Raw genomic sequence first — 13,086 nt, 5'->3', positions numbered from 1 at the left:
AAAGACACTATGATAAAAATTATGGGATAGAAAGCCTAAGACTCGGACTCGGATTCGGACTTTGACTCGATTTCAGATCTAGACTCGTAATCATCGGCCCACGCTTGAACGTTTACTCTTCTAGCAATCGGCTTCGGCATCTGACTTTGAGCATTCACCCATTTGAGCACCTCGTCCTCATCATTAGGAACATTGGAAGGATAACAGTCAAGAAGAGTTTCTTGATAAGTGGTATATCCATGAGGATTGCCTAAGCTACCTTGTGGGTTAAAAGTTGAGAGGGACAACTTCCCGTTTTCGATCATATCCTGAATGACATGTTTTAATTTGAAACATTTCTCTGTATCATGCCCTTTGCCTCTATGGTATTTGCAGTAGGCATTCTCATCCCAGAATTTGGATTTCTTATCTGGTTCTGGCGTAGGTCCTATAGGCTTCAACATTCGTCGCTCCATGAGTTTTTGAAGGGCATCGTTGTATGTAATACCAATGTTGGTAAATTTCCTAGGAGGTGTGCCCTTATTTTCGGAAGCCTTTGTAAATGACCTTGGAGGGTTATTAGGTTTCTTTGAGGAAGGATCCATGAGGATGCCTTTATTGATTTTGATTCCTTGATGATAAGAACTAAGAATAGATTGTCCATTTGTTGCTTTCTCCTTAGGACTGTCAAGTTGAGGGTTTGTCTGGACATTTTTCATCTTAAGAGGTTGGGCATCAAGCTTCTTACCTATTTCGGCAAACTGTTTCTCCATGTTGGAAAGCCGAAAGTTTAAGCTATCAATAGCTCCGTCTATTTTGGAAAATTTGTTGTCGAAGGCCATGGAAAGCATGAGCATTCCATTTTGGATATCTTCGTCTTCGAGGACATTGATCTCTTCATCGTTACGAGGATTGAGGAGATGAGAACAATCCAGGAACGATTCTTCTTCATGTTTAATGATATTAGACCCAAGAGGGTCGATCTTCTTGGATTTCTTGGCGGAAGGTGGCTTAGGAAGCTTGCCCTCTTCGATCATATCTTCGATGGTGTGTTTCAAGAGAAAACACTCTTCAATATCATGACCTCTACCTTGGTGATATAGGCAATATTTGTTGCCCTTCCAGAGGTTCACTTGTTTCTCTAAAGGTGGATCCGGAGTCGGTCCTATTGGATGTAGCATGCCTTGGGCAGAAAGTCTCTTCAAAGCATCGGCATAAGACATGCCTAAATCGGTAAGCACCCTTTGATGCCTCCCAGGTTTCTTTTCAGCTGTTTTTGGCTTTCTAGGACGATTGTTATTGCAAGAGGTAAGCTTTGGATGACCTAGACTAGAGGTTTCTCTAGGTGGTGTGTTCTTTTCCACCATTCCATTTTCAAGGGTGAGGACGCGAATGCTCAAATTCTCCACTGTAGCTTGAACTCGTAGGACCATGGCATAAACGTCCTGGAGAGACATGGTGATTGTGGCTTGATCTGCTTTGTGACCTTGCTGATTGACAGAACTTGCTGGATTCCTACTCGACAGAAATGACGCGCGTTACACTCGGTTCGACATGGGATCACGCATACTAAGGCAACCAACAAAGGAAGGGACAAGATGACAAATCTAGAGTTGACTTGTGAATTCATGAAATGTCGTGAGCGACTTCTCGTGTTTGAATTCAAGGTGCTTGACTTTAATTTTAGACTCGAGTGTTAACTTTGACGGAGTGACATTTATACAGTTGACCTTGTTGACGGGATTGAAGACACGTGTTGATTCTGGACTCGAGGTTTGCTTATAGGTGTTAAGAAGACTGTTGTAGTTTAGACTCAAATATGAGGCCCATTGAGACTCGTGTGTTGAGTCTCGGAACGTGTGACTCGAGGTGTGGAAATGTTTAGATCCTAATTGAATTGGGGTAGGGAGTCCAAAATGACGGCGTGACGCCTTAGGACTTGACTTGAATTTGAAAAGACCAAAAAATGTAAAGGAAGACGGGTTTATGACTCGACAGAGTTCCGACTAGGACATAGTTGGTTTGAACTTTGACTCTAACTTAGCCCAATTAAATTTACATATTTACATTTACATGTTGGAAAATATTTTGAATAAAACGTTTTTGTTTTTTTTTTTTTTTTTTTGGATTTTTTTTTCGTTTTTTTGTTTTTTTGTTTTTGTTGTTTTGTATTTAGTTTTGAAATGGGTTTTAGGCCCGAAGTTTGACTCGATATTTGGACAGAGTTTTGACTCATTTTGCGCTATTTTGAAGGCCCTTTTTTCGAAATTTTGATTAAAGAAAAGGGTTTTGATTTTTGCAAAATCGTCATGGTTTTGTTTAGAAAATGGTGATCACATATGGTACAAACATTATACAAGCATTATAACGGGATGCTGAGTGCTTTTAAAAGGGTTTTGGTTTAAAGGGTGGGTTGCCATACCGAACCATCAAACCCGAAGTCTGTGGAGAGGCTCGTGCCAAACAAGAGTAAGGCCGATTCCTAGTCCATTTCCTCAAGTAGTGAAGGCCCTTGATACAAACAAGAGTAAGTACCATGGTATGGATGACGTCAATCGCTATCCATCCTTAGGCCCAAATAAGAATTAGGACCGTTTAGACGGGACGATTGGTCGAATGGGTTGGGTTGGGCCTAGGAAGGCCGAATGAAACGATCTAGGAAGACCGAGTTATGAAAACCGACAATTGTCTTGTACAAACTATTCCCTAACCTTGTTCAAGTTTCACCCTTGCTACACGTAAGTGTATTGTCCCCAGCGGAGTCGCCAAACTGTGGACAGCGGGCCGCCCACGGGGGCGCTTGGTGAGAAACGAAACAAGCGTTTGCATTTTGTATGGAGTCGCCACCATTTTTTATGGGAAATTGGAACCGTTCGAGTACCTCGTGTCATGTCAAGACACAAAGTAGTGACATGAACACTAAGCAATCGTTACCCTTAGCATTCTATGTCTAGAATGACTCTCGTGGATGCCAATGAACACGGGTGCTCACGGAGATCTGGAGTAAGGGGTGAGGGTACGTATTAGGAAGCTCTTTTGATCGAACACCTAATCCCGCCCGCCTCGATAGCGGCCTCTACTAATGATTAGGGAAGTTATTTCGTACTTGATATATCGTCGATTATATGCATGCAATGCAACATCCAAGTTTTAATCCTAACATGTGAAGATTTAACTAAGTTGGTGAACAATTAAGTTAGCCAACAATTGATGTCGAAGTTGGGATTTAATGTTCAATTACATGTGAAAACATACAAACAATACAAGGAATACAATAACTATGAATTACAATAATGAAAATTACAATAATTACATTGGATAGGCGATTTATGTCGAAAATACCTTTAAAACGGATAATTTGAGAAAATGGAATAAAAGAATAAAAAATAACAAATTAACGAACAGGAATTAGCGTGATAATACGGATATTAGTTAATTAATACGTAAACTAAATAACTATGTCAAGGCAAAACGGAGTTCGGGGACGAACTCGGCCAGGGAATAGGCGCAGCGAGAGCTGCCTTTGAATAGCGCAGCAGACGCTGCGTCTGTTCCTTGGCTCAGTTCTGGCTGTGAAGCCGTAATTGCAAGCCGTTAATGTTAATTGGTGATTTTAATGATCAATTAAATTATTTACTCGGATGAAAGTGATTAACATGTTATTTAACATATGAATAGGTCATGAAAACAGTAAAACATGAATAAGACGGAATTAAACGAATTAATTACATAAACGAACGAGTGATTAATTAACGAATTAAAAACAAACTAAACAAATTAGACTAAACATGATGAGTTAATGACGAACATATGATGGTGACGACAAATAAAAGATGCAAATATATCAATGACGAATTCCAGAAACTCAATATGAACGAATTGAATCTCTATAACCCGGAATTGAATTTAATGACGAAAACCCGCAAATATTGGATTATTAGGGATTTAAGTCGGATTTATAACGAATTAAAACATGTTAATGAATGATAAATTATACATGTGAAATTAATATGCTATTGTGGCCAAAGAATTAAAGGAAACGAAAACAAATATGAACGAATTACGAGAGGATTTAAGGAAGAAGAAAGGAAGCGAGAATCATGGCGACCCTCACGAAGAGGCGCAGCAGAATCTAGCGCTCCTTCAAGAGGCGCAGCGATTCTTTGCGTCCTTTCTCGACGATTATCTCTCGGAAATCCGCAAAAACAGGTTTTAACAAAGGGTTTTAGAAATCGGTTTTAATGGTATTTTCGACGTAAACCTTACAATTGATGATACGAAAAGTAAAATACAATAAATAAAAGAGGAATTATACACCCTCAGACTTACATGTTGACGGAACGAGATGAACTAAGATATCGACTAGTGAATGCTCGACGCGAATGCAAAGAGAGTGCCCTCGTAAGAGGAAAACGATTGATTGATTAAGTTGATTGAGTGTAGTTGGTCAAATTGGTCGGTCATGCAACGGAGAGGCGGTACCGGAAAGATCCGAGCTTACGTGGTCGGAAGTCCAAGCACGTAGGCGCCAATTAGTAAGAACGAAGTCTAGAATGCAAAGGGAGAAGAGAAGGGCGGACACTCGCGTGAGAAATATGAGGAGCGAAGGCTCCTATTTATACTAATCACGTGAAGGAATAGGGTTTCGGAGACTCTTTGGAAGTGAATCTCGGAAAGATATAAAAAAGATACGTAAATCATGCAAAGAAGGGCCTGGGAAGAGGCGCAGCGATCATGCGTCCCTTGGAAGAGCGCGCAAAGACTGCGTCTATTCCCGAGAGGTTTCCTCTGCTTTGAAGAAAGATTTCCGCGTTTGAGTTATGGTAGGATGGAAATAATTCGATTATCTTATGAATATTACGGGATATTACTTGCCAAAAGATAAAATTTATAAAATATGGAATAGAAATATCCGGAACATTCCGAACATTCGACTCGGGATTTAACAAATTATCGAAAAATGGAGACGGTTTTTGACCGGACTCAAATGTACTCTAATTACTGCCAAAACGACCGTATCGGGACGTAGATGACAACTAAGAGGTTGACATTAATATTTGAGCAAACACTTGACGATAATCTTACGAATCACACAAATCGTTCCGCGAATCAAACATGCGGCCCAATCATCACCGGGTGGTTTGCGGGAGGTGCAGAAATGAGGTATCTACAAATAATAATAATAATAATAATAATAATAATAATAATAATAATAATAATAATAATAATAATAATAATAATAATAATAATAATAATAATAATAATAATAATAATAATAATAATAATAATAATAATAATAATAATAATAATAATAATAATAATAATAATAATAATAATAATAATAATAATAATAATAATAATAATAATAATAATAATAATAATAATAATAATAATAATAATAATAATAATAATAATAATAATATTAATAATAATAATAATAATAATAATATTAATAATAATAATAATAATAATAATAATAATAATAATAATAATATTAATAATAATAATAATAATAATAATAATAATAATAATAATAATAATAATAATAATAATAATAATAATAATAATAATAATAATAATAATAATAATAATAATAATAATAATAATAATAATAATAATAATAATAATAATAATAATAATAATAATAATAATAATAATAATAATAATAATAATAATAATAATAATAATAATAATAATAATAATAATAATAATAATAATAATAATAATAATAATAATAAATTTTCCTAATCAAATTAGGAAATAAAAATTAATCTATTTAGAATTAGGAAACTAAGCTTTCCTAAATAAATTAGAAAAGTATTACACCAATTTGACTAAGGAAAATATAAGATAATCTTATTTGTACTCAAATTACTTATTACCTAAATACAATTAAACTAGGACATGACTCCTTATGGTAGAAGTCTCGACATCTCTGCCTTGGATGCCAAGTAAACATGTGAACAATGCTGGAGTCTATTAAACAGTCCCGGTGAGTGTTCATTGATATGTCTCGGTTCTGACTGATTTCTTCCCAAATTACAACGTTTGCTTGTCTCAAATAAATCTTAAACCCTTTAATCTTTGAAATATCTCGACTTATCAATAACTCATTATTTATTAATTCCCCTGCATCAATATTGCCTGAAACCTCTCACATACCGGAAATGACACCACCTCGTCCTCCGGCCCAAACTTATCTTACTCCGGTTGAGCTTACCTATGCCCTTAGTGATGAAGAAGTAGAACGGGTTCGTAAACCGACACTACCCCATGGACTCCCTCAACACTCGGTGCATGATCCATCGTCCTCATACATAGCCATGCCTTCACCGCCCAGACGAACGTTCTAGACATTCTACATATGCCCCCATCATCTTCCTACATGCCCATGCCTTCACCACTTCGTGACCCTCCTAGGTATTCTATGCACATACCATCGCATACCGGGAATATACCCAACCTCAACCGACCTATGACCACAATTACCATATGTCGGACCTTATCAATCGGGTGAACACTGACCTAATGCTAAGGGACATGCATGAGTGGACCTATAACCAAGGTGTGCGACCCGCACATCGTCCTAGCTATTGGTCCGGGGATGGGAATACTTCGAGAGTCTTCAAAGCTTATGGGATCCAGCCATCGGATTGGGGTACTAGAACCCCTCACAATGATGGACACTTGCTTGGTCCATGGGCAAGAGCCCACTATGCCACCAGAAATTTCTTTGGCGATGCTTATCAAGGAGGTGGAATTGGTGCTTACTAAGGGAGTGGAAGCGGAGGAGGAGCATCGGGTATGGCATCGAGGCCTATGGACCATGATCGCCGCTATGATAGGGTGGTGATTGAGGATGCGGAAACGGACACCTCGGGAGAGGCAAGTAGCGAAGAACGTAGCACCCGAATAGAGGAGTCGCCGGTGAACAATGAAGAAGCCTTAGTCCAGTGGGAAAAAAGACTTGGTAAGAAGAGGAAGTTCTTATGTTAGATTTGGTTGTTTTGAGTCGGACTAGCTTAACATTTGTCTCGATTGAGACTTGAACATTCTATTTCATGGTATGTAATCTTGGTCACAAGACCAAAGACTCATTTACATTTGGTAGTATGGTAATATGGTAGCCACCGTTGAGACTTCATTTCTTTTGTGTGAATAGGTACATTTGAAGGTCATTTACGAGCAAATGACACTTTGCTCAGGTGACACTCGACCGGGTACTAACTTCACTCGACCGAGTAGATCCCTTCACTCGATCGAGTAGGACCATTAACATAACCTGGAAACCTCCTGGAAATTGGGCACTCGACCGAGTAAGTTCGGTCACTCGACCGAGTGGATTTGCTCACTCGACCGAGTTGACTGTTTGTACCCCGTTTTGGATAATTTTGACCAAATATCAAGTGTGTACCATTGCTTAGTACCATAATTAACGGCCTCTTAGTAGTTGAGTGGGCCAAGTAGGACTTGCATGATCGATTTTTGTGATTTGTTTACGTTTGGCAATGATATTTGGTGTGCCATTAGTGCTTGATGTATTAACATTTAAGATGTGTTTAAATAATCAATAGCGACATAGCATGACTAAATATATGGCATGTGATAATCTTATGTGACATGTGATGATTTCCAGGACTTTATAGTGAGTACCATTTATGAATTTCATGATATTTGTTTGATACACAAACGAACCTTGTGATGGTTATAGACGGAATACTTGCATGAAGTGAAAATAGACACAAATACATGTGCGATCATGTGGTACATTTGACGCGGTATATGTGTGGCTTGAGGATGGTAATTGAGTTCCATGAGAATACATAATTTATTATGTGGTGTTCATCACTTTATTAAATCATATGTTACGTTAGGTAGTTTATGAGAGTATCCATGATCTTGAGTGTTGAACTTCGGGACGATGTTCTCTTTTAGGGGGGTGAATGTAACAATCGGGAAGTTAAGGAAAAGAAACCAGGTGTTATGAGAGCGACAATGTCGAGGAAACCTTGAGTTGAGAAGTGTTTGTGTATAAGAGAGTGGACCCGGTAAAGTGCTCAGGAAAGAGAGGAACTTGAGATTTGGTAGCGAGGTGGGGAGAAACCTGAGAGAGTGGTGGGAAACAGAGAGTGAGGCGAACTTCGGGGACGAATTTCATTTTAACGGGGGAAGATTGTAATACCCGGCCGGATTATTTGGGGCCCGCAAAGATACCTTGGGATGCTTGAGGAGACCGCATGAATGGTGGAGAACTACTCAGAAGCAAAGGATGGTCGTATACTAGACCAAGTGTGACCTAGACTAGACCTAGTGAGGCTGCAGTGGACCGAGTATGGGGTTTACTTGATCGAGTAGCTGACGCTCGGTCTTGTGGACGAGCACTCAACCGAGTAAGTGGCACTCGACAGAGTGGACTCGGCACTCGACCGAGTGTCGCTGAACAATACCTGATAAACAGCAATTTCGGGATCGTAGCTTATCTTATCCAAATCATTTCATTCTTTTTCCTTCTTACTCCAGATCCTCTCTCTTCTCTCTAAAACCCTCACAAACACCTTCCTAATGGGATCCAAGCTTGGTTAGTGGATTGTTCACCTCCCTTCTTCCTTCCGTCCACCTTGGTAAGTTAAAATCTACCCTTTTCTAATTAGTTTGAACCCTAACTTTTGGGGATTTTCTTTGGGTTAATTAATTAGTAGTTAGTGTAAGTAATATGGGTAACAAATGGGTTATAATAAGGGGTTTTGTAGTGTATAATATTGTAGGATGTATTGTGATAATATTTTGTGATTTGTATAGGATGAGGTGGTTTTATGAAACAGAATCGAGTCGGATTTGAGTAGCTTATGAAGATTTACTAAAAGGTAGGTTTATCCTACTCGGTTTCAATAATGTGTGTGCATACTTGTGTGTCTTTTACATCATTTGCATATTATGAGTCATATTGCATCACATGGTAATATTTGAGGATCCTGGTGAGTCTCTTCTGTTGTCGGAAATGCATTATAACATGATATTGGTGTATGATGACTCAAGGAGTCGGGATAATTGAGTAATAGATGTCCATGACATGTTGAAGAGTGTATTTCCTAATTAGTCGTACTTTGATGTGTGGTGTTGCATATTATATCATTGTTGTTGTATATGTTAAAGGATATGGTTGTTGTTGAGGAGACGTAAGATGGTTGGGAAATCGTTTTACGCTTGAGTTGCCTCTTCGAGCTTTCCACTCCAAGAGGGATGTGCACATTAATGACTTGAGTACGGAGGGACTCGTGTGGTTGAGGCACGGCGTCTGGCAGGGGATCCGAGTCGCTCTCGGGCCCGGTACCACGGGCGTGTTCCGAGTACCTATTTGTGAGGCGTGATGTCGTGAGCGTGTCCCTGACACCGGTGATTGTGGTTACGTCTGGGCGTGTCCCGGTACCGGCATGGTGATTGTATAATAATGTCTCATTCATATCATTGGCATGTTGCATATTTATCTATCACGTTGTGTCTTATATTTACATATTGAAACTGAGGTGCGTGTATCTGTGTAAATTGTCAAGGTGGCCTATGTCGATCCATATGATATTTTCGATCATATGGGGACCAAGTTAAGTACAGGTTGGTTTGATGTCACGCGGGAGACGGGACGCACTTTGGACTTGAAGTCGTGCTGCCTAGTTAGATGACTTAGATAACAGTCGATTTGTATAATGTCTAGTTTACATTTATTATTCATTTATTCTTTCAGTTGTAGATCACTAAACTTGTTATTTATTTAAGTTGTTTCATAATTGCAACTCCGATTCACCGCCTCGAAAAACCGAGATGGTAACATCCTCCCATTACCTTGGCCGGGTAAGAAGGGGTGTTACAATAACTATGATAGACATCCTATCACCTCTACAGAACATTAAGAGGTCATCCCGAAAGCATAAATGGCTCAACTACAATGCTTTACAGGGAGGGTGATAGTGTAACAGCCCCATTTATCTAAGAGCCTTTAGCAAGAAATTCCTAGATAAATATGACTATTACCACCTCGGTTTCCCGAGGTAGTGAATAACAAAGTCCAACTCACCAAAGTACTTTAAATAAAACTTTAGTGAATACATGTTTATTACAAATTAACCAACTAAAACTTAATATAAATTAAAGTACAACTCGCAGCGGAAATAAATAAAGTGATTAAAATAATCTATGTGGTCTAGACTTCTAGGTAGACTGGTCAAGTCCTCACGCATCCCATAGCTCCCAAGTCAGCTAATCTTTAATACCTATCAAATCTGCTCCCCATTATAGTTCATCACAGGTGTTCACGAATACACAGTCAACCACGAGGTTGGGTAGGAATAAACACTAACAAGAACATACGATAGGTAATCCAATTCAGTCCACATTGCATAACTCCCTGAACAACGTGCTCCTTTCCATGATTTAGCACACCTCCCTTAACAACGTGCTCACATTACTTTGGTACCCCTCCCTTAACAAAGTACCGCCATTATGTAATAGTACCCCTCCCTCACAACGTACATATTACCATCACCCCAGAGTACAAACTCTATCAACAACGTACATCTGACTGTAGCACAGCTTATCACAATTTCCACATTCACTATCAACGGTAATATCAATTAAATCACCTTATCACAATTATTATTAACAACCAACACAATGTAATATAATTCTCCCTTCCAACAAATACGATAATATTAACCAATGAATAATTCACTTATCAAATCAATCTCACTTCAACATATATAATTCACCATACCGAACATTAATAAACAAGAGTTGAGTAAGATTTATCCCTACATGGAAAACAATTCCAAATAAGCAGCTTAAGCGATCCAAATAATTAAAGCAACCCGAACCCGATTATAATTTCTTCACAAATCGTCACCTAACATAAATATTATAATTTCCATCAATTATTAATTATTACCTTCCATTAATTATTTACTAATTTATAAATTATATTCATTAATCAAATTAATTCTTTATTATTATTATTATTAAAGGGTTACGATATTAAAACCTAATTCCAATACAAACCCGAGTCACCCAAACTCCCAAATAAAACCCGTCACAAATTACCCAATTTATAAATCCCGTCTTAACTCTCCAACAACTCGTGTTGAACAGCCCACAAGCAAACACCCCAAAACCCGCGTAACAAACCCATGACCAACACCCACATAGAACCCGCTTAAGATACCCAAACCCGACACCGCCAAGCTTACCACCAGGCCCCACCGTGATTACCCACTGTCGACAACCCAGACACACCCCAAACACCAAACCCAGCCACCACACACGGCCACACGACTTCGCCCTATCCAACCACTCACTAACTATATAAATACAACAACATTCACAACACCCTACACCGCCACCAAACTTGCCTTACCACAGCCACCACACTGCCTCATATCACCCATAACCACCACCATTGTCACCTCTGACACACGGTGGTTCCATAGGTGGCATTCACTTCCCCTAGTCGCAACTACACCGGTCACAGTAGTCGTCTTAAGACGGTCACATATTCGCCCATGTTTTCCCTTATTTTCGCGTTTTCCGACTGTCACCACCATAAACCACCACCTGCAACCACCACGACACCTCCCCTATGGTCGACTCTCACCCCTGGTCTCAACCCAAGTCCCGGTCAGGTCTGGATCACACGAAACAAGGGTCAACACCGAGTCTTGCGTATTATTGTTTACCCCAACAAACACCACCACAAAACCCCGGTCAAACACCCCCTCCCTGCCGGTCAACGGTGGTCCAATGTGGGTCCGGTCACCCCCTGGTGTCCCACGGTCAAGGTCACGGTCCTAGCTAGTCTAGAGACGGTCTAAATTACGAGTTATATAAGTTATAAAATCGATACATTAAACTATAAGACGGTCTTACCTTTTATCGCTTAATTGCTCCTTTCGTCTCTTAAATCTCCTTCTTCTTTCTTTGTGATTTATTTTTCAGAAATCATGGTATTTATAGTCTAAGTTTAGAGAGTATATGAGACCAATTAGAAAACTATTGCCTTATTCCGATTATTATTAGGAATTACCATATTATTATTATCATTATTATTATTATTATTATTATTATTATTATTATTATTATTATTAGTATTATTATTATTATTATTATTATATTAATATTAAATCCCGCTTCAAATCCCGACTACTACTCATACTAGGCCTAACATAATCAGCCCATTAATCCATATCACACGGCCCAAGGCTTAACTGGCTTTAAGTCCAATTCCCGACTTGCTTACTTACTTTATTATTTAATTAACGTCTTATTTGTAATTATTATTAGAAATGTCATTAATTAATTATTTAAATTACATAAATTATTATTAAATTATGGGGTATTACAGTCTTCCCCCTTACAATGAACTTCGTTCCGAAGTTTGCCCATAACTACTATAACAACATCTATAAACATCCACACAACTGAGCACCATCCAACTTATGATAACATAATTATCCATTTACGATTATCAACTACATCAATCTTATCACAAGATGTCATAATAATAACTTAAAATATTTGTAGTATCACAGATACTTAACCTCCAGTCTATTAGTCACGTCACATAATTAATGCGCTACTCAAGTACTCCATACAAACAGTACAAAGCAAAGGAAACATGGAATTTCCCTGCCTAATCTTTCTCTTGCCTTGAAAATACCAAAAACTATTGTCATTCACAAAAATAGTAAACCAAGGGGTAAAAATACAAACCATTATCCAATGCACCATTTTAGCAGTAAACCCAAGAGCTTGCAACATTTGTTCAATGAAACACCACTTAATAGAATTATAGCCTTTCTCAATATAATTAAATATCCAAGAGACAAGAGATTGAAGAGTCTGTAATAGATGAGAGAATTGAGAGATTGCGTGGGGATTAGTGTTGGCATGGACGAGTATTGATAGGGAAAAAAATTAGTAAAGCAAAAAAATGTTGAATTTAACGGCTAGAATGGGAAGAGTAGTAATTTTGCAACACCTCGTAGACTATCGTGAGTGGATCGTCAGGCCGAGTCAAGGAGTGGGCCATAAACCGGCGGGCTCAGTGAGCTAAGCCAGCCCATA

Source organism: Silene latifolia, chromosome X (genome assembly GCF_048544455.1).
Source record: "Silene latifolia isolate original U9 population chromosome X, ASM4854445v1, whole genome shotgun sequence".
In the NCBI taxonomy this organism is placed as follows: domain Eukaryota; kingdom Viridiplantae; phylum Streptophyta; class Magnoliopsida; order Caryophyllales; family Caryophyllaceae; genus Silene; species Silene latifolia.
Note: the sequence above shows the minus strand (reverse complement) of the source record.